General features: G+C 39.9%; 2 long non-coding RNA genes across 3 annotated transcripts in view; one reads left to right on the top strand and one right to left on the bottom strand.

Annotated features, from left to right (window-relative positions):
* Positions 1-4,442: 4,442 nt before the first annotated feature.
* Positions 4,443-19,916, bottom strand: part of LOC144774780 (uncharacterized) — a 582,824-nt gene continuing 567,350 nt past the window's right edge. For both annotated transcript variants that reach the window (XR_013600528.1, XR_013600527.1), the window contains one exon: positions 4,443-6,426. This is a non-coding gene — a long non-coding RNA (uncharacterized LOC144774780). The remainder of the gene's footprint in view (positions 6,427-19,916) is intronic.
* The window catches only part of LOC144774764 (uncharacterized), a 290,944-nt gene continuing 278,431 nt past the window's right edge, over positions 7,404-19,916 (top strand). Inside the window, exon 1 of the long non-coding RNA XR_013600522.1 lies at positions 7,404-7,460. This is a non-coding gene — a long non-coding RNA (uncharacterized LOC144774764). The remainder of the gene's footprint in view (positions 7,461-19,916) is intronic.

Genomic DNA, 19,916 nt, shown 5'->3' with positions numbered 1-19,916 from the left:
TGACACATAAGATTAAAGAGATGCTCAATAACCGGTCAAATGCACTTATTAAAGTTTCCATATTACAGATTTTTGTGTTTTTCTAGCTCTGGACCTTGCTATTCACCTTCTAGTGTTTATTGAAAGAAAAAAAGTATGTTAATCAATTCAATGCAGACAAATTGACTTCCCACTTTCCATCTCCAGAACTTTGAAAGAACAACTCTAGAGGAAGATATTGGATTTCCTGATATTCGATTAAAATATGTCACATCTCTCTTGTTGCATATTGCATACTAATGATTCTAGGAAGGTCTAACTTCTTTGATAAAAGATTCATTTATGGAATTTTGAAATGGTTTTAAATATGAAATCTTCCCTTTTCTATTTGTGCCCATTGATTTTTTAAGACTATGATTTAAGTGTTTGATAAATGTAACTATACGATGTATGACACGTTTCCACTACTTGGATATACTGAATGTTCATGTCCAATTGTTATTACAAGACCAGTGGTGTAGCAAGGTCAGGTGGTACCAAGTGCGTAAAATTTCTTGTCACCCTCGGCATAATGTAGAAATACAAACAAATAGCATGCATCATAACATTTACGTTACTTACCAAACTCAATATCATAGAGAGGAGGATGATCACAATGAATCAATGAACTAAAAAAATGTAACAAAAATAAATTCAGCACGGCACCTATAAGCTGCAGTAATAATGAACAACTAACTCAACAGAATGATGTGGGGTGACTGACCGGCACGGCAGCAGATAGGATTGGTTGCGGGTTGAATGATGATGAGATACCGGTTGTTTACAACTCGCTCGAGTACAAACTAGAGAGAAAGACTTCACCAGAAAGAATTACCCCCTCTTCTTCCTTATCCATACGCTCTCCACTATACAGCATCGAGTTCAGCCGCGTTTTGTTGCGTTTTTTGACTGAACTAAAAAGTTTCAATATGTATTATGTTGACTTCTTGAGGTTAATTAATTGTCAGACGAAGTTATCAAACTCGTTTTAAATAATATATATCATTTTTTTAACATTTTATTTTAGTTAAAAAAACATATTTTTGCCATTTTGTCACCCCCTCAGTGATGACACCTGGGGTGGCCCGCACCCAACCCCCCCCCCTTAATACGCCACTGTAAATGACAAGCGATTTCTTGGCTTATTGAATTAAAATTTTCCACTGTACCACTGGATTAACTTGCTTTTGGTTAGCGTGAGGGAGTTCTTCTACTAGGACAGTTTTCAAGTAAGTGCATCATTTTCCAATTGGAGATCAGTCAAAAAAAGCTTTCTTTTTCCAAGTCAAGAGCACTATTCAAGCCTTATCCGGGGATGATTTTATTTGTGCAGATGATATTATAATGGATTTATATGTTGAGGAAACATGTACATTAGGCTGTGTTCATTTATGTACCAAATTGCAGGATCATAATGTGGAGTAAGAGTCTCCAACTTTCCTTAAATGGAATGATGAGTGTAGGATTGAAATATCTGAATGGAACAAACATTGCTCTATTAACCAATTGACAATATGTTTAAGTGATATGAGAAGAATGAAATATTTTAGTATGTGCCTTATATATTACACACCAGATTAATTAGAGAGGAAAAATAAAAACATTTCTAATGCTTATTCCAGATGTTCAGATGATTTCCCAGGCACTTGTCTTCATATGTTTTGGTCTTGCAGATAGCTCTCCAGACCGTCAGACAATATCTTCAACTTCCTTCATCATTTCCAGAAAAGGTTATTCTTTCAGAGAAATTAGTTTCGAGGAGTGATAACCCACTCATCAGACAAAGGAGTTGAAGATCAGGAGACATACGTTTGTGTTTATAGCAGTGCTCTTGGCACACTCCATTTTGAAAAACAGTATTTAGAGGCTGGCATAATATACTTTCTGTGATTAGGCAACTTGAGGTTTATTATCATATTTGTAACTTAACCTCGAAAAATTTAACCAAGTTTGCAAAATGTTTAATAACATTTATTTAACATGGAAATCAGTTTGTAGTACTGAGATTAGAAATTCCATCATTTGAACTTAAAATGTTCCATCTAATGATATTTTACAGAATCCTTTCAGATTGTCAAATTATATCTTAATTTAACTGGGAACAAAATATTTGTTTTAAAATTGTGATTTGTTTGGGATTGTGACAAATTCAAGTTTTTGTATTTTGCATCCTAATTAAATTGATTAAAAAACAGGAGGGCCTACAGGCAGGGATGGTGGGAGGTTCAGCAAAGGGTGTAGTAAGGAGAAGAAATAGATGAGCGGATGTTAAAAACAGAGGGAGAATATTCTGTTACATGTTGCAGTTGATTGTCAAGGATCTGTAGCTGGTTAATGTCAGATAAAGTTGGTTCAGTGGCATTTTATGCTATATGGTTTTAAAGTTAGTAGGTATTAGCATAGGGTATGTGGCCCAGGTTACTGGAGGCAAATACAAGGATGAAAGGAGCAGGTAGGTTGAACAGATTAGTAACTGTGGATATTTTAAGAATTGCTGAGTGGGATATAAGTAATAGCAGATAAGCTTTGGAGGAAACTGTGTTCAATTTACAGGCAGTATCTTTTAGGATATTACTGGGGTAGGGATGTGGGAATGGAAATTGTGTGGATGGGTGATGTGATTATAATGGGGAACAAGACTGATCAAGTGAGAAAGGATTAAATATGTTGTGTTACAAGAGACTGTGGTTAGAGGGTTTTGCCTTTGTTGCTCATTTAGTAATTTCTTGATACAGAGGGGCGAGATTGATTTAGGAACTGCAAAGGGCAGCAGGTCATGAATTATCAGTTGCTGACATTCATTAGAACGACATTGTAGGACTTAAGTTTCATGCTGGAAGAGTTTTAAAACATGTATTTAGGATAGGGGTTCAGACAGAAGAAAGTAAGTTGGGTTTCACATAGTTTAGTGGAATAGAGAGAAGGTGACCAAAATTTTCACAGAGGCATGTATGGCTGTTGTGCATGGTGTTGATCAAATGTTTTCAATAAGTATTAGCACTATGAATTCTTTTTTCTTTGCAGTATTCCTTTCTTATTCAGAAGGGATGCAGGGGCCAGAGAATGAAAAATAGAATGTGCTTATGTGCCATTACTTTTTGGACTAAGTGATGCTTTGGGAATAACAGATACCTTGCAAATGGGGAGGGAATGTTGTGACATACTATTGGCGCATCTATTAGAGGGTGGTTTATTCCAGTTGCTACGGGAGTGTTATAAATAGAAACTAAGGATTTTACAAAGATAAAGATGATTTTCACTGGTAAATGTGTGGTATGGACCAATTTGACCCACAGAAGGATATGGTCTGGGATGATAAAGCCTCTAGCCATTGATAAGGTGAGAATTGTTTGAGTTGTTAACATGTGGGGACAATAGGTTGGTCAACTACGAGCTTTTCAGAAATAATTAAATGCATTTATCCTTAGCTAGAAACAAGTTACATTTGCTATTTTTGAAGAAGAAAGTGGTAGATTGTATGGGGAAAATGTGGAGTTTAGGGAAAGGGCAGTTTTGAGTTGGGGAGATACAAGTGGGGCAGGAAACAAATGCTGGTAAATGTTTTCCTGGGAGCTGATGTTAGAGACAAGTTGAGGATTGACGAAAGAGCTAGCTATATTCCTAACAAACAAGGCAGCCCTGGAGGTAGACAGATTTGGGCTGCATTGAAAATGAGTCACAAGGCTTTGAAGGTGAGAGAAAAAGAATAGCTGGAAATAAAGGGATAAGAACAGGTAGAGACAGACAGAATTGTTAAGAGTTTGAAAGACTTTCTCAATGTTAATTTTCAAGGATGGAGGAAGTTTGAATTCTCAATGCATGAGGGAGGAGAGGGGCTTGTACGCACTATTTCACCCGATTCCCCCCTTTAGGGGAAAATTGTTGTCTATGTAAGTCTTGTAAAAACATATAGTTATTTGTTTGGCCTGTTACCCCCACATTCAGCATACAATTTCTGTGTTGTTCATCTGGAGGTCTTGATCCTACTAAAAAGCAAACAATGTGGAAAACATTGAACCAAAGTTAACGCTCTCAGGACTTTTGTTTTGTCACATGAATGGGGTCTTCTGGAATCTAAAACTCAGTAAAGAGACTCCAGATGCCCCCAGAGAATGAAGGCAAAATACAAAGCGAATATTACACAACAGCCTTTTGGGGTATGGAGTTATTCGCATAAATGATCCCACTGTGACACTTGACAGCATGTAGATACTTACAAAGCAATCTCTTGGTAAAGTTGTCAAAGATTTTTCTCCATTGGTCGTATAGACCTTTGTTAGTTAACGTGAAGCACTGTAAGGAAGAGGACATCAAAAATACAATTCTAGCATGTGAAGCCAATGGGCCTCCACAGTAAGGATCAAGAATCACCAAAAATGAATAAAAGGATTTCATTTTTATTTTGGATCACTAATCAATCCAGTATATAAGCAAACGAAAAATTAGTTTCAGGATACAGCAAATAAACTGAAATATCTCCATAGGTTAAGTCACAATAAAATTAGATACAGAATAGTGACAGCCACAACTATAAAGGAACAAATTAAAACAACAGGTTTTCCTTGAATAAATGTCCTTTCTCTCTTCTAAACATGAATTATAACCATGGGCGAATTTTGTGGATTCGCGGTCCGCAATTCGAGGAAATCGGCATAAATCCGTGAGTTTGTGCAAAAATCCGCGAACTCGCGGATTTGTGACCACGTGTGTCTGTAACTTTGCCTTCGTGCCCATAGGTGCAGAGGTCCCTCGAGTGAGTTGCCCATCATAGTGAGGAAAGGGCAGGAAGACGTTGCATACCCTAGTGTGTGTGGGGCGGGCCAAACGGTCGGGGCTTCCATGTGAGTTCACATGCCTTGTTTATCTAGGGTCAGAGACCGATCAGAGCAGCAGATGAGAAGGAACAGCCTCGAGAACCTCGTGGATGCAAATACCTCCATCAAGGATTACATCTAATTGTAGGCGGTAGATATGGGGAGGAAGCGCACCTGCCTAGTCTCAACACCGTGCTCACTAGTTGTTTGGGCTGATTATAATGTGTTACTGAATTTGAGTTACAACTCGGGCACCTTTATAATCTGTAAGTGCTTCCTGTTGAGGTTTAATTTTTGTGACAGGAGCATCGTGCCAGAATGAATCCTGCCTGCATATTTATCCACGAAGATGCCACCGTGTTGATATTTACTGCAAAAAAAATAATAAATCCGCCCGCGAGTGGATTTGCGGATTTTGCCGAAAATCCGAAAATTTCGCGAGCGGAACGGATTTTGCGCCCATACTTAATGAGTTAGGTACTAGAATATCTACCTGGGTTTTCTATTTTGGGAGCAAAGAAGTTAACAGCATGATTAGACTTCAGTAAAAGTCTTGTTAAAAAGGAAATTAGTGTTTAGCATAAAGCTTCGGTCTTGCAATATAAAGTCACCCAGAGAGGTCTGTACTTCTCAAATTCTAAAGGGAAAATGACATTCTAACTGTGAGACCACAAATTAAAAGTAACAAGAGATTCAGAAACATCCTTTTCTCCTCCACACCACCAGAAACCAACCTAATTGTTACTCGAGGGAGCATCTGAAACATCCCTTCAGTTTCCCATTGCATCAAGACTTGGATTGTAGTTCATAGCCTTTAACAGCCCTCCTTTTTGCTACATGATGAATAGAAGTCCTCTTTCAACCAGAAATCTCCACATTCACTGCCAAGTTCCATCCTCCAGGCCTCACTATCAGCAGTCTAATACAAACAATAAGCCTTCCTCTAACTAATGAGAATCATGGTTATACACCTGCAAAGAAAGAAAGAATGTGTTGGCAAGGCAAAATGCCTTTCAAATGGGGCCTGCAGTCTGGCTAAGTCAGTTGAGCATTTAATATGAACTTTAATACATGATCATAAATCCACATGTGTAGTGTCAAGAATAAAAGTAAAACATGAGCAAAAGAGCACATGGGTACTTGTTTAATTAAACATTGGGGTACAAGTATTTAATCTTTAATCCCTACAATGATTAAGTTTCATTAATACATTTAAATTCTTCACACACAAAATGAATTTAAGGCACACAGTGAATATAATGTCAGATATGAGTAAATAATTGCATAAGAATGACATGTAAGGGTGGAGCCTAAATTGGGCTGCTCCACACTCAACAAACAAATATTCAAATTGAATCTCCGCACACTTTTACTCACTCTGTGTCATACCACCCCCAATGTCCAGCCGTGTCTATGATGCGGTAGGAGCTCTCTCAAGCTTCATGATGTTGAGTAGCTCCATGTGATTCTGGTGAGGGGGTCATGGTGTGGCAAATTCAGTTGCAGAAATCCTCCTTGCAGCAGATGGTGTGTTTTATTTTCAGCTTAAGTCCATCGCACTCCTTGACATCTGTGCAACTTCCTTTTACCAGAACTAGGAGGAGAGAAAGATTGAAAATAAAAAGTGCCACATTCTCGCTAATCCAATCCAAAGCCAATCAGATATTACAAACTCTGAATGATTCCCCAGTAACCAATTAGATGAGAGATGTTCTGAACTAATCTCTGGCAGTCAGTCAAGTAACAGAAACTCTACAACACTCTCCACCAGCCAATTATATCACAGACACCAAACCACTTTTGGGTGGCTAGTTAGAAGTTAAAAACCCTGAACAATTTTTCCATAGCCAGTGAGATCCCAAAGGCTTTATCCACTCTTCGGCAGCGAATACGATTTTACTACTTTGAGTGACTTTGGATACTGATTCTAAAGTTCCCTTGCTGAACAAGTGCTTGGCAATCAAAACCAAATCGCAGTCATGGATTCTTACTGGTATAATTATTGCAAACACTTGGTTAGGTCATACAGCTGTGTGGCAAGAGCTCACATCATTTCACAACATGTACATATATATATATATAAATCAGGGCTCGAAAAATGTACTCGCCCGCTCGCAAATGCGAGTCAATTTCTTTCAGGGCGAGACAGTTTTCAGGCCTGGCGAGTGAGCTTTGTCGCTGTGCTAAAGCGCAGTGCCGGTAGAAGGCTCTAGAGGGCAGCTCAGTGAAATGTTCAGGAACAGCTGTGACAAAATGCGGAAAAGCAAAGGTGTTGATTGGCCGATTGCAATGCGGGCTCGGTCTGCTGAGGTCTAGTAGCAATCGGCCAATCAGATGGTAGCTAATCTCTGCACAGTAAAGTTTACATGCTTCTCATTGGCTGATTACAATGAGCCGCAGCAGGATATACTGCCTGAAAAGCATGTAATCTGCCTTTACCAACCCCTATATCCAATTCACTTGACCAACGGCAGACCATGAACGAGACTGGTGCCCTAGCGTAGCAGAAGTTCTCCTGCACCTTGGGTGTTTAACCATGATCCTGGGAGCCCTGCGAGTGGAGCTCTGCCTGTGATGTAAGCCTGCGCCTGCCGAGGATGGGTCGATATCTCTGCGGGGGACCTAACGGTGAGTGAGCTTAGATGGGAACACCAGGGGTTCTTGCTCCGATTGTTGGAGAGAGTGGCTTTGGAGGGGATTGACGCACAGCCGGGGCAGTTGTCATGCTTGTTATTGTTTCAGTCTTCTATCCTGGAAAATCACAAATTTACCGGCAACGTAAATAAACCTAGTTGACTAGAAATTAGGTTTTAGAAATAATTACAATTAATGTGTGCGATCACATTTGCACTGCGAACTGACTGTGATCAGAGGGTTGATATCAAATAGAGGGCGACACAGGCAGCCAGAGGGCACTCAATGCTCGTGCCTCGTCAAATGGTAGCTCGCGAGGTGCCAACAAGCTGCCTGTAGTGCCCATCAAGGCGCCAGATGTCAGCGCAGGACATTTTGTGTTTTCTCACAGCTTAGAAGTTGAATTACCCAGCTCTATAAAGGGGGTGCAGACGAGGGTGCACAGTCTGGATGCAGAGGGTAAACAGCGACCCACGATTCCCTGTTATTTTAAGTACAAAAATATTTAGCTGTATAATACGAACTATAGTAAGGAAGGAGTGAATGGGTGGGTTGGCAAAGATAAAAGTGGTATAAATATAAGGAGGCTGGAGGAAAGTGGACAAGAAAAAAAATATATGTCCACTCCAAATTGTACAACCAATCACGTTAAACGCATATCTTTTTATTTCCCGGGGTGATTTGCAATTAACTGTATATGAAGCATGGCCGTTCACAAGGAGGACCTGGCTGGCGCCGACTTCTTTAAATTGAAAGGTCAGGCCGTGGAGCCCACCAGGAAGGGAAACAGATGTATGGGCAGGTTATAATCACAATCTATGGTGTGAAATCGCACTGAAAGGCTTCACCGTCGCTTGACAGACAGGTCCCCACGTCAGCAACCTGGAAAGGAGAGTGATGGAAAATGACGATATCATGTCACGAGCAAGCAGGGCAGTGCTCTTGTATGTTTAAGGTTTAGTGGTGTCCCTGAGTACTGCTGAGAGTGTTTATCCAAGGCCGTGCTCATAACTTTCAATACATTGCAGTGAGAATAGTAATGAGGCTAAAAATTTCGATCAAGTCTTACTGGTCATAGATCAACTGCGCTGCATATGTTTTGAAGTAAATTTGTATTCAACCAATTTGAGGGTCGAGTGCCTTGATGTTAGGTCGAGCAGAAAGTTCTAGTCACTAGACCTGCAGGTCAAGTATGATTTTTAAGATTTGTCGAGCCCTGTAAATATATATTACCTACTGGCGGTCGCCAGTAGGTATATATAGTTAGGATTTTTTCCCTATGGGTTTTTTGAAAATTCTATGTCTAATAACTTTGGCGTTTGTGGACGGAATTGGCTGAAATTTTCAGGAAAATGGCACATTTTGTTTCTGAGCAGCCCCTGAAAATTTGGGGGGGTTTCGTCAAGGGGGGGCCGAGAAAAAAGGGGGGTCCCAAAACGTGTTTTTAACATTGATTTTTCCATAGGGCGGTTAGCCTCACTTTTAGCCCGAACGGCTGAATAGATTTGCACGAAACTTGGCAAAATTGTAGGGACTGGTAGCCCGATGTGCCTTTTGTAGGTCTCAATATATGTGCTCCAGTGGATTTTGAGAAATTAACGTTTAAAAAAAGATATATATCTGTAGCAGCGGACCGGGCAGCGCTCCAGGACGCGTACCTTTCGCGCAACGGAGCTTTGTGAAGCGAAGCTGATTGGTTCTCTGGCGTCTGTCAACATTCCAAAAAGTCCGTAGCTGCCGCCATCTTGTCTCTCGGTAGGATCGAGAGACAAGAGGAGGCCAAAACAAAGGGGCAAATAACCATAAGGGGGCATAGTAGATCCTCCCTGACCCCCTAGGTTTAATGTGGAGGCTTTAAAACGGCCCCGCGGGGCAAAAAAAAATAATTTTTTTTTTGTTTTTTTGCGTGGGTAGCGCCCGGTCCGGGAACCGGGAAGCTTTCTGGGCAGCGTACTGCAATGAAAAATGAATGATAGACTTTTATTTTTTAAGGATTGTTTATTGTGTTTAATAATTTATTAAACTTTCTAACGCGGCGCGTCATATGACGCATTACGCGACAACGCAGGTCCAGAATATAGTGAAAATGTCTCCACCAACCAGCGGACGGCACACAACCCCTTTCAGCAGGCTAAATAGTTCTGTTAAATGACAACAGAAGGGACAGGCAACAAGAACCATCAGTCAAAGAGGGGAGGGCAAGTTCTTCTCTACCGGGTCACGTTGGAGCGCTACCGGAACTGATCGAATTGGTAGTCTACAGTGTTTCTGGATGTTTCAGACTGAAGCTGGCGTTAGCATGAGAGCACCACCATTTCGTAGCTCCGTCGTGGCCATTCCACGAGCAATCATGCTAGGCGCTCCCCACCAGAAGCCTGCGGGAGTCGGGGGCCCCCCAAGACTTTTGTAGAATCTTCAAGGATGAGGGGACGCTTTCGAGAATGGAGCCCAAGCTCTAGCAGACAAGCGTCCGAGTTCCAAGGTGTCGCAGGCCCATTTTAGTGGACCACGCCCAAATCTGAAGAGATGGCCGCCATTTTGAGAGTCCTGTGGCAGCCGCCTATCGCTGCGCCGCAAGAGCGGGAGCAACTCAAGTACATGGTGAGCGAGACGCTGTAGTCGAAAGAGCGGGCGGTAAACAGCTGAATAGCGGAAGAGGCACAGTGTAGCAAAAGCGGGCTGAATGGCAAATGAAACGGAAAAGGGGTGCCCCACTACAGCGTGTCTTTAGGTGAAACGGATTGTGGGACAAGGTGAAGAATGGAAGAGTCACCAAAAGGAAAAAAGTTCCGCTTGACCCCGGGAGCCGGCCACCTATGTCGGGGGCGATCTCAGGCCACACCAGGGCAACACGACTTGGGGAGGGGGCCGGAGCCAAGCGCCCCCTCCGAGTCCGCGACATGACACCGTCCCTCGGGGGCCTCCGTCAAGCGGTTCAGGGTGGCACCGCATCACAACAGCCCCCACTTACTTTAAGAATAGTGAAGATGAAGCAATTGCAAATAGGCTTCAGACAATGTTACAAGCACTCCTCAAAACTTTGAACTTTCAGAGTGCATGAGTTGGGACAGCGAGGGGTGATTTGGTTTCTCGGATTTGGTTTCTCGGACTGTTTTTCTGGTCTCTCACCACTGGCATAGTTTAACGTTTTCTTGTTTCTAGGACATTAATAGGTTTTATCATTACGTTATGTTATCGTTTCTTTGTTTGTTGTTTAATAAAAGTTCATGTTCATCAGTGGCCTACTGATTTTCGTTTTCCTATTTTTTTCTTTCCAGGTTGTTTCATGGTAAAGTTTCTGTTAACAGGATACAGTGATCACTTCGTTATTATTGCATATGTCCTTTTCACTAGGGGTGCTCTCTGGTCGGGCCAGATGACGTATCTCTAGTAAATGGTCCGGGTGAAAAAGGTGCATCAATCAGTGGGGAGTAGATAGGCATGACAGATTACAACGGGGGAGAAAGGTCCGCATTACGTACCCTTTCACTACTTGCAAAGATTTTCCTACGTTTATATGCAAACAGGGAATACCTCCAAAAATAACTAATTCCCAAACAGTCAATGTTCGGACAATCAATCAATCAATGAGGAATGAAATAGGTACGACGTGTTAAAGGCTTGCGTTACCTACCCTTCACTATCTGCAAAGGGAGAGAGAATATTCCTATTCTTCCTCGTTTGCAGGTAGAGAAGATCCTTAAGAGAATTAACTTCGAACAATTCAATGCTCGATTGATACAATCAACAAGGGGTACTGTGAACACAAATGAACGCCGCTTATGTACATACGCATTGCTATTTTCAACAGGTTGTTCCTAATGTTTCTATTTTAGCGAGGTCAAAAAGAGATCCCATTAGTGGCCTACTGATTTTGCTCGATTCCTTTTGTTTTTTTACACGATTTTTCGCTATCTGCAAAGACTAAACAGAGTATTGCGACTCTGTGCTTGTTTGTAAATAGAGAATGAACCAAAGAGAACAATCAATCAAATGGAGAGAGAAGCAGGCACGACGTATTACAAAGGGGGCAAAGGGCTGCGTTAACTACCCTTCACTATCTGCAAAGAGAGAGTACTCCTAATAGAAATGAGGGGTGGGGGGCAGTATTCAAAGCAGATCAGTGTGCATAAACACGAAAATGTTTTTACTTACCACGTACTTGACATTCGACAGCTTATGATATTTGCTATTAAAAAACCATTGAAATTCACTGAAAAAACCATAGGTTATAGACTATATATAGTTAGGAATTAGCATTTACAAAACCTTGAAAATTCACTGAAAAAACCATAGGTTATACACCATATATAGTTAGGAATTAGCATTTAAAAAACCTTATTTTACTCACACAAAACCATTGAAATTCCATATATAGTTAGTTGCACTAACTATATATCGCGCACCCGCAATCCACTGCTGATCATGTCACATATTACATCATTCATGACATGGTCAGTGACATCACTGATGACATCACTGATGACATCTCAAATGACATCACTGATGACATCACTGATGACATCTCATTTGACATCATTCTTGTGCTAATACGATAAACCTCTTCAGACTCTAATATAACCTTAGATACACTCAGTGTAAACAGACACTCACACACTGCCACTCATCCATGGAGTTACTCACACACCCAGTCAGTCATGCAAAGAAACAATCTCACCTCCATTTCTTCAACTATACAGTTAAACACACCTTACTTATTGAAACATATACTAACACATATTTACTCTCTTATACAATCCCTGATACAAGTTCACAATGATCGATACAACCACTCACTCATTCAGTGGCTCTCATGCACAGTTATTTATATATGCCAACTCTCACATGTACTGTGTTTTACATATGTACTTACTATGACATGTAGCATTGAGATATCCATTCACTCATCAATACACTCATGCACACAGTCAACTGCCCATGTAGCTGTTTCCACATGCACTCTTGAACTCATACACCTAGTGAATAAACTGCTCACACATCTATGCATAGAGTCACACACCTTCCAGCCACCCCCACACAAACTCAATCTCCCATAGAAATACTTGGGCAACCAATTAATAACACATATAGCCTCTCGTATAGCTAATGATCAACACATGCAGCAGTTTACAGAACAACAGACATAATGATGCACAAATTAAGACAGTTTAGTCACTAACCCATGCATTCAGTGAGACACATTTAATCACTCACTCATACAGTCAGTCATGCACCTACTAAATCCTTCATCCAGACACTTATACATCCACTCAAGACATATTTTAACTTTACAGAAAAATACAGTCACTGCATGTTGTCATCAGTGATGTCATTTGAGATGTCATCAGTGATGTCATCAGTGATGTCACTGACCATGTCATGAATGATGTAATATGTGACATGATCAGCAGTGGATTGCGGGTGCGCGATATATAGTTAGTGCAACTAACTATATATGGAATTTCAATGGTTTTGTGTGAGTAAAATAAGGTTTTTTAAATGCTAATTCCTAACTATATATGGTGTATAACCTATGGTTTTTTCAGTGAATTTTCAAGGTTTTGTAAATGCTAATTCCTAACTATATATAGTCTATAACCTATGGTTTTTTCAGTGAATATATATATATATATATATATATATATATATATATATATATATATATATATATATATATATATATATATATATATATATATATATATATATATATATATATATATATATATATCACACTCCTGGTACACCGAGTCCATATTTCAAAAAAAGAGAGACCAGAACCGGGGCCCAAATGATGTTCAAGTGCTGTATTTATTGGCACACGGAAAAACAAACCCTACGCGTTTCGAAGCCTGAACTTCTTGCTCACGGGTACATTTGTTTCAGCGGCCATTCTTTTTAAAGTGATAAATTCAACATTGTTTCCGTGCACGTGATCACAGTGACATAGAAAAGTTACTATGTTGCAAAAACAGTCCATCAATCAAATCACAATGTTGCCGAAGAAAACAAAACATTAATGCAGCTATACGGATCGAACAATCTGCCAACCTAATACATTATGATTGCAGATTGTACATTATTACTAAGTTTAGCGCAAATCTTATTATACCACCCTAGTGGGCCAGTTCACGATACTGGTGCAAAAGATGAAATGTCCCTTAATTTCACACATCAACTGATAAATATCAAGAGTCACTGAGATCCAATTTGACAAAATAAGCCCGGTTGCCTAAACCAGTATTCGTGCTTCACGGTGTCACGCCCAAGAGGGCCATTTCGATCCCACCGCAAGATGCATCTTCAGCATATCTGAAAATTAAAAGGACAATATGCACAATGTTTACTATGTAACGTCCCTGGATTACGGTGAATTGTAAAAACATTAAAAACTTTCAGAATGGAACTTAATCAGAAAGCAGGCAAATTATAAGTACATCAGGTTTGTAAATGGACTGAAAGCTCTTCCCCCATATTTTGTCCTGCCGGTTGTGTGGTATTGTACCGAATGATGTAGCGGGATTCTAATTTAGGAAATGGTTCGCCACCAAACCACGTTTAAAAAAAGATTTTAATACAGAAAAAGACAGCATTCTTTCTATTAATGATGCAGAGACATAACAGATGGTGCACGAACTAGCTGGCTGTGAAGGAGTTTTAGATGATCCAGTCCTTAATCTTTTGAACACTGACATGGATATTGGGGCGAGTAGTGCTAGCAATTTCAAACCCAAATCTCTTTTTGTTCCTCAGATCCACAACAATATTATTGAGTGTTTTGAGGCGGGGATGATTAATGAAATGAGAAAAATTGAGAAACGTGTACCTCATCTGAACTTTAACTTGAACAAAAAACAGTACATGGCTTTACAAGAAATGAAGGATTGGTCAGACGTTGTAATAAAAAACTCCGATAAAGGAGGCAACGTCGTTATTTGGCCTTTAGATATGTATCTAAAAGAAGGCCTCATGCAATTGAGTAATGGTGACAATTACAAGATTTCGAACACACAAGAATATAATGAGTCTAAACAAATGTATTTTTGTATATTGATTGATTGGAGAGACAGTGGGGTAATTGAAGATGATGAGTACAATTATCTACTGTGTAAATATCCACAAATTCCAGCGCTTTACTTACTCCCCAAGCTGCACAAAAATATAGAAGTGCCTCCTGGCAGGCCTATTGTCTCATCTAATGGGAGTCTATTGGAAAATACCTCTAGGTATATTGATTATTTCCTGCAACCACTGGTCCAATCGCTTCCATCTTTTATCAAAGATACTTCTGACTTTTTGAGGGTGATTAATGATTTGGTTTGGAATAATGACTATTGGCTCATCAGCTTCGATGTCACAAGTCTTTATACATGTATACCGCACGACTTGGGCATTGATGCGTGTAAGCATTTCTTGAGAGATAGATCTATCTCACATTTACTCCACACACATATGTTATTAGACATGATAGAAATTTGTTTGAAGAACAACTTTTTTATCTTCAACAAGCAAATATATCAGCAGACCCGGGGAACTTCGATGGGCTAGGCTTCGCCCCCAGTTTTGCAGGGTTGTACCTGGGCAGGTGGGAGGAGCAGGTGGTGATTAACATCTCCCTCTTCAATGAGCACGTAGTTCTCTGGGTCCGCTATATTGATGACATCTTCTGTGTGTGGAAGGGGACATTTGAGGAAGCAAAGGAGTTTGAGGTTGTTCTTAATGACAATTCGTTGAATTTACAGTTCACTAGTCATATGAATACAAAGAAATTGGAGTTTCTTGATGTAAATCTTGAAGTGATTGATGGGGCACTCACTAGTTCTCTTTTCCACAAGCCCACGGCGGGGAATAGCCTACTACATGCAGGAAGCTGCCACCCCCCCAATTTGATACGTAGCATCCCCCTTGGGGAACTTATTAGGGCTAAACGTAACTGTAGCTCACAAGAGGGCTTTAAAATAGAAAAGACCACTATGTGTCAAAGATTTTGTGAGAGAGGTTATAGTTATTGGTCTGTATCAGTTGGCTGAAACCTATGGTTTTATCAGTGAATATATATATATATATATATATATATATTACCTACTGGCGGTCGCCAGTAGGTATATATAGTTAGGATTTTTTCCCTATGGGATTTTTGAAAATTCTATGTCTAATAACTTTGGCGTTTGTGGACGGAATTGGCTGAAATTTTCTGGAAAATGGAACATTTTGTTTCTGAGCAGCCCCTGAAAATTTGGGGGGGGTTCGTCCAGGTGGGGCCGAGAAAAAAGGGGGGTCCCAAAACGTGTTTTTAACATTGAGTTTTCCATAGGGCGGTTAGCCTCACTTTTAGCCCGAACGGCTGAATGGATTTGCACGAAACTTGGCAAAATTGTAGGGACTGGTAGCCCGATGTGCCTTTTGTAGGTCTCAATATATGTGCTGCAGTGGATTTTGAGAAATTAACGTTTAAAAAAAGATATATATCTGTAAGCGCGGACCAGGCAGCGCCCCGGTTCGCGGACCTTACGCGTATCGGAACTTCGCGTAGCGAAGCTGATTGGCTCTCCGGTGTCTGTCAACATTCTAAACAGTCCGGAGCGGCCGCCATCTTGTCTCTCGGTAGGATCGAGAGACAAGAGGAGGCCAAAACAAAGGGGGAAATAACCATAAGGGGGCATAGTAGATCCTCGCTGACCCCCTAGGTTTAATGTGGAGGCTTTAAAAGGGCCCCGCGGGGCAAAAAAAATAAAAAAAAATGTTTGTTTTTTTGCGTGGGTAGCGCCCGGTCCGCGAACCGGGAAGCGTTCTGGGGAGCGTACTACAATGAAAAATGAATGATAGACTTTTCAAATGCTGTATGTTAATTGATTGTTGGTTTTGTTGATTATTTTTTATTTCCTTTATCTTCCCAGGGAGCGACCCGGTACGCGAACCGTTGAGCGCCTCGGTTCGCGGACCTTAAGCGTTCCGGGAGTCCACCATTTTGTGTTTCGGTCGAATTAAGATACAAGATGGAGGGCAAATAATGTTCAGAATGGGTAGAAGGGGGCACGGTAGAGTTATCTTGACCCCCTAGGTTTTCTGAGGGTGGCTGAGGAGGCTTATATGTGTGAAAAAAAATCATTTTTAAAAAAAAAATTCGCGAGGTTAGCTCCCGGTACGCGTACCGGGTAGCGCCCCAGGGAGCGTACTTTGTTGAAAATTAGTGAAAAAAGTTAGAGTAAAATAATAATTGTGAGTGATTAGATGTAGGGTAGCTCTGAGAAGAGCTTTTGGGTTTATGGTACATTTAGGTACTTATAAGTAGGTACCAATGCACATTTTTAAATTCAGAGTGAAAATTCTGTTGCCCTCATCTGAGAAGTGAACTCCATCTCCTCTGTAGATATCTTGCATGTAGTAACGCAAGTTATTGTTGTACAGGGAGCCCATTCCATGGTCTCTCATGTAAGCTGAAACAGATTTGTTTACATGCTTCCTCGACTTCTCAATTTGTGGACAAAATTGGTTTGACCACCTCCATTTCTGTCTTTGGCATATATTTGAATATACCAAGGCAGTCTGAGGAAAAAGTGCCATTAATTGCTCAAAGGTGTCCTTTAAAAGCATTTCCAGACCTACACCAGTCAAAGTGCCCAAGTCATTACCTCCACAGTGCACAATTAACAGGTCAGGTTTTGGCAAATGCATAAAGGTTTTCACCAATGGTATCAATTGGTGACATTTTAATCCTCTGTGGCCAAACCACTTAATTTCCACATCTTGTAAATTGAGGTTAGGTAAATTCCTGCTTTCAACGTACCTTTGAGCCCAGTGAATATAACTATGACCAACAATCCAGACAGAAAACATGGTGAGAGAAGGTTCTCCTGCAGTCAGATGAAGTGTGGCAATGAAATGGCAGTTGAAAAAATGAGAGTGTAAAATGAAAAATAAACTGTGGAGTTTCTGTGTTCATGAAGCAGTAACAGTGATTGGTGGATTTTGATTGATGAAAACAGAAAGTTAGGGTGCACAGATGTGTTCTTTGAAAGATGTATTTTGAGTGGTCAATAAAAAATCATTAAATGAAAGAATGCACTGGATATGCAGGTGCAGTGAGAGTTCAGAGTTCAATTGCAACATTGTTGTGTGAACTTGCAAACACCAGAGGTCTTCCAAGAGGTGGTTGCTATGGAAAATAGGCAGAAAGGGCAGAGGGGGAAGGGTTTTCATTTGAAAAAAAGTGAGGGAAGAGTTTTGATTGGGTGACATGAGAAATATGTGTGAAGAATTACAGCATTTCTGTGCTTTTGATAGCTGCAGACTCTGGAGTGTATACCTTTTGCTCTGCTGAAGACAAATTGGTGTGTTTCTGAGACTGTTTTCAAACTCAAAGTATTTGCTAAGGTGAGAAAATATTTCTTTAATTTAGATAGAGAATAGTGTGCTTTAAGGAGAAAATTATGATTTATGTGGCGCAAATTGCTTGTAAATATGCTCTCACATGTGTATGGAAAATTTTGATTTTGAATGTTTGTGTTACATAGCCATGTTAAAAGTGACCCAACCATGCTGGAAAGGCAATCAAAAAATGCTTTCATGTGTTTTAATGACATTTTAAGTCATTTTCCCATGTGCAGTGTTTAGAAATTATGATTTGAAAATCGTTTTTGGGGAAAAGGAATTGTTTTTAAATTCATGACAAGGACATAATGGTGTATGCTTCTTTATAAGGCAATTGACTGTCCCTGATGTTATTTTTCTCATTTTAGTGTAAGACCTTTCTCTGTGGCGCAAATTGCTTGTAAATATGCTTCCACATGTGCATGGAAAATTTTGATTTTGAATGTTTGTGTTACATAGCCATGTTAAAAGTGACCCAACCATGCTCGAAAGGCAATCAAAAAACGCTTTCATGTGTTTTAATGACATTTTAAGTCATTTTCTCATGTGCAGTGTTTTGAAATTATGATTTGAAAATCGTTTTTGGGGAAAAGGAATTGTTTTTAAATTCATGACAAGGACATAATGGCGTATGGTTCTTTATAAGGCAATTGACTGTCCCTGATGTTATTTTTCTCATTTTAGTGTAAGACATTTCTCTGTGGCGCAAATTGCTTGTAAATATGCTCCCACATGTGCATGGAAAATTTAGATTTTGAATGTTTGTGTTACATAGCCATGTTAAAAGTGACCCTACCATGCAGGAAAGCCAATCAAAAAACGCTTTTATGTGTCTTAAGGACAATTTAAGTAATTTTCCCATATGTAGTGTTTTGAAGTTATGATTTGAAAATCGTTGTTGAGGTAAAGGAATGTTGTTAAAATTTATGTGCGCCATATGCCCCCAAATTTCTTTTTTAGGGGTGCAGCAGGGTGTTCTTGAGACACCCCTGCACCTTTGGAATAAATTCCTAATTTGTGATGAGCAAATTGTTAATCGCAAATTGCACCTTCATTTATATGAGCCTCCTAGCCCATGGAAATGAATGGGTAAAATAGCAATTAGCAATTTTCTCATCGCAAATTTGGAATGGTAAAGAATCGCTATTTATTCCTTAAAATTCGCTTTTTTGGAAATGCAAAATAGTTATATGATACATATGGCGGTTGATGTCTAACAAGATAAGAAGCTTATGGATTCATTTATGCTGACTGGCGCAATGAAGTAGACATCACTTACTTCATTGGTAGAGCTTTACATGTATTATCTCCTCTGTATTCTTCATCAAGCGTAACTTTAATCTGCAATCCTGAGTAGGCCTCACTTTAAACAAACCTCTGGATAGGCTACATCTTATTGTTATCCTGTATTAATCATTTAAAATGCTAGGGACAGATTTATGATAGGTGTATGCCTCTTTTGCGCCACTTAGAAAACATTGTCCACGGGGAAATGACTTAAAATGTCCTTAAGACACATGAATGTGTTATTTTAAAACGTTTGCAATTTTTTTGGGTCACTTTTAACATGGCTATGTGACTCAAACAGTCAAAATCTAAATTCGCAATGCACAGGTGGGAGCATATTTACAAGGAATGTGCTCCATGGGGAAAGGTCCTATAATGTAATATGGGAAAAATGACATCAGAGACACTGAAATGCCTTATAGAGAAGCATACACCATTATGTCCTTGTCATAAATTTGCAAACCATTACTTTTCCCCCAAAACGATTTTCAAATCATATTTTGAAAACACTGCACATGTGGAAATGACTTAAAATGTCAATAATTCAAAATTTGCGATTACTTAAATGCAATGTATCAAACAAAAAATATGTAAAAAATGATATTAAGGATTTGGAAACTACCACCAACTTCTAGTTTGTGGTAATTTGCGAATTCTTTTCAAAAAGCATTTTTTTCTAAAAAACAAAAGGACCCATATGACGCCCATACATGCCCTTAGGGCATGTAGGTGTGCCATATGCTCCCAAATTTCTTTTTCAGGGGTGCAGCAGGGTGTTCTTGAGATACCCCT

This window comes from Lissotriton helveticus, chromosome 1_1, assembly GCF_964261635.1.
Source record: "Lissotriton helveticus chromosome 1_1, aLisHel1.1, whole genome shotgun sequence".
Taxonomy (NCBI): domain Eukaryota; kingdom Metazoa; phylum Chordata; class Amphibia; order Caudata; family Salamandridae; genus Lissotriton; species Lissotriton helveticus.
Note: the sequence above shows the minus strand (reverse complement) of the source record. Positions and strands in the feature narration are given on the sequence as shown.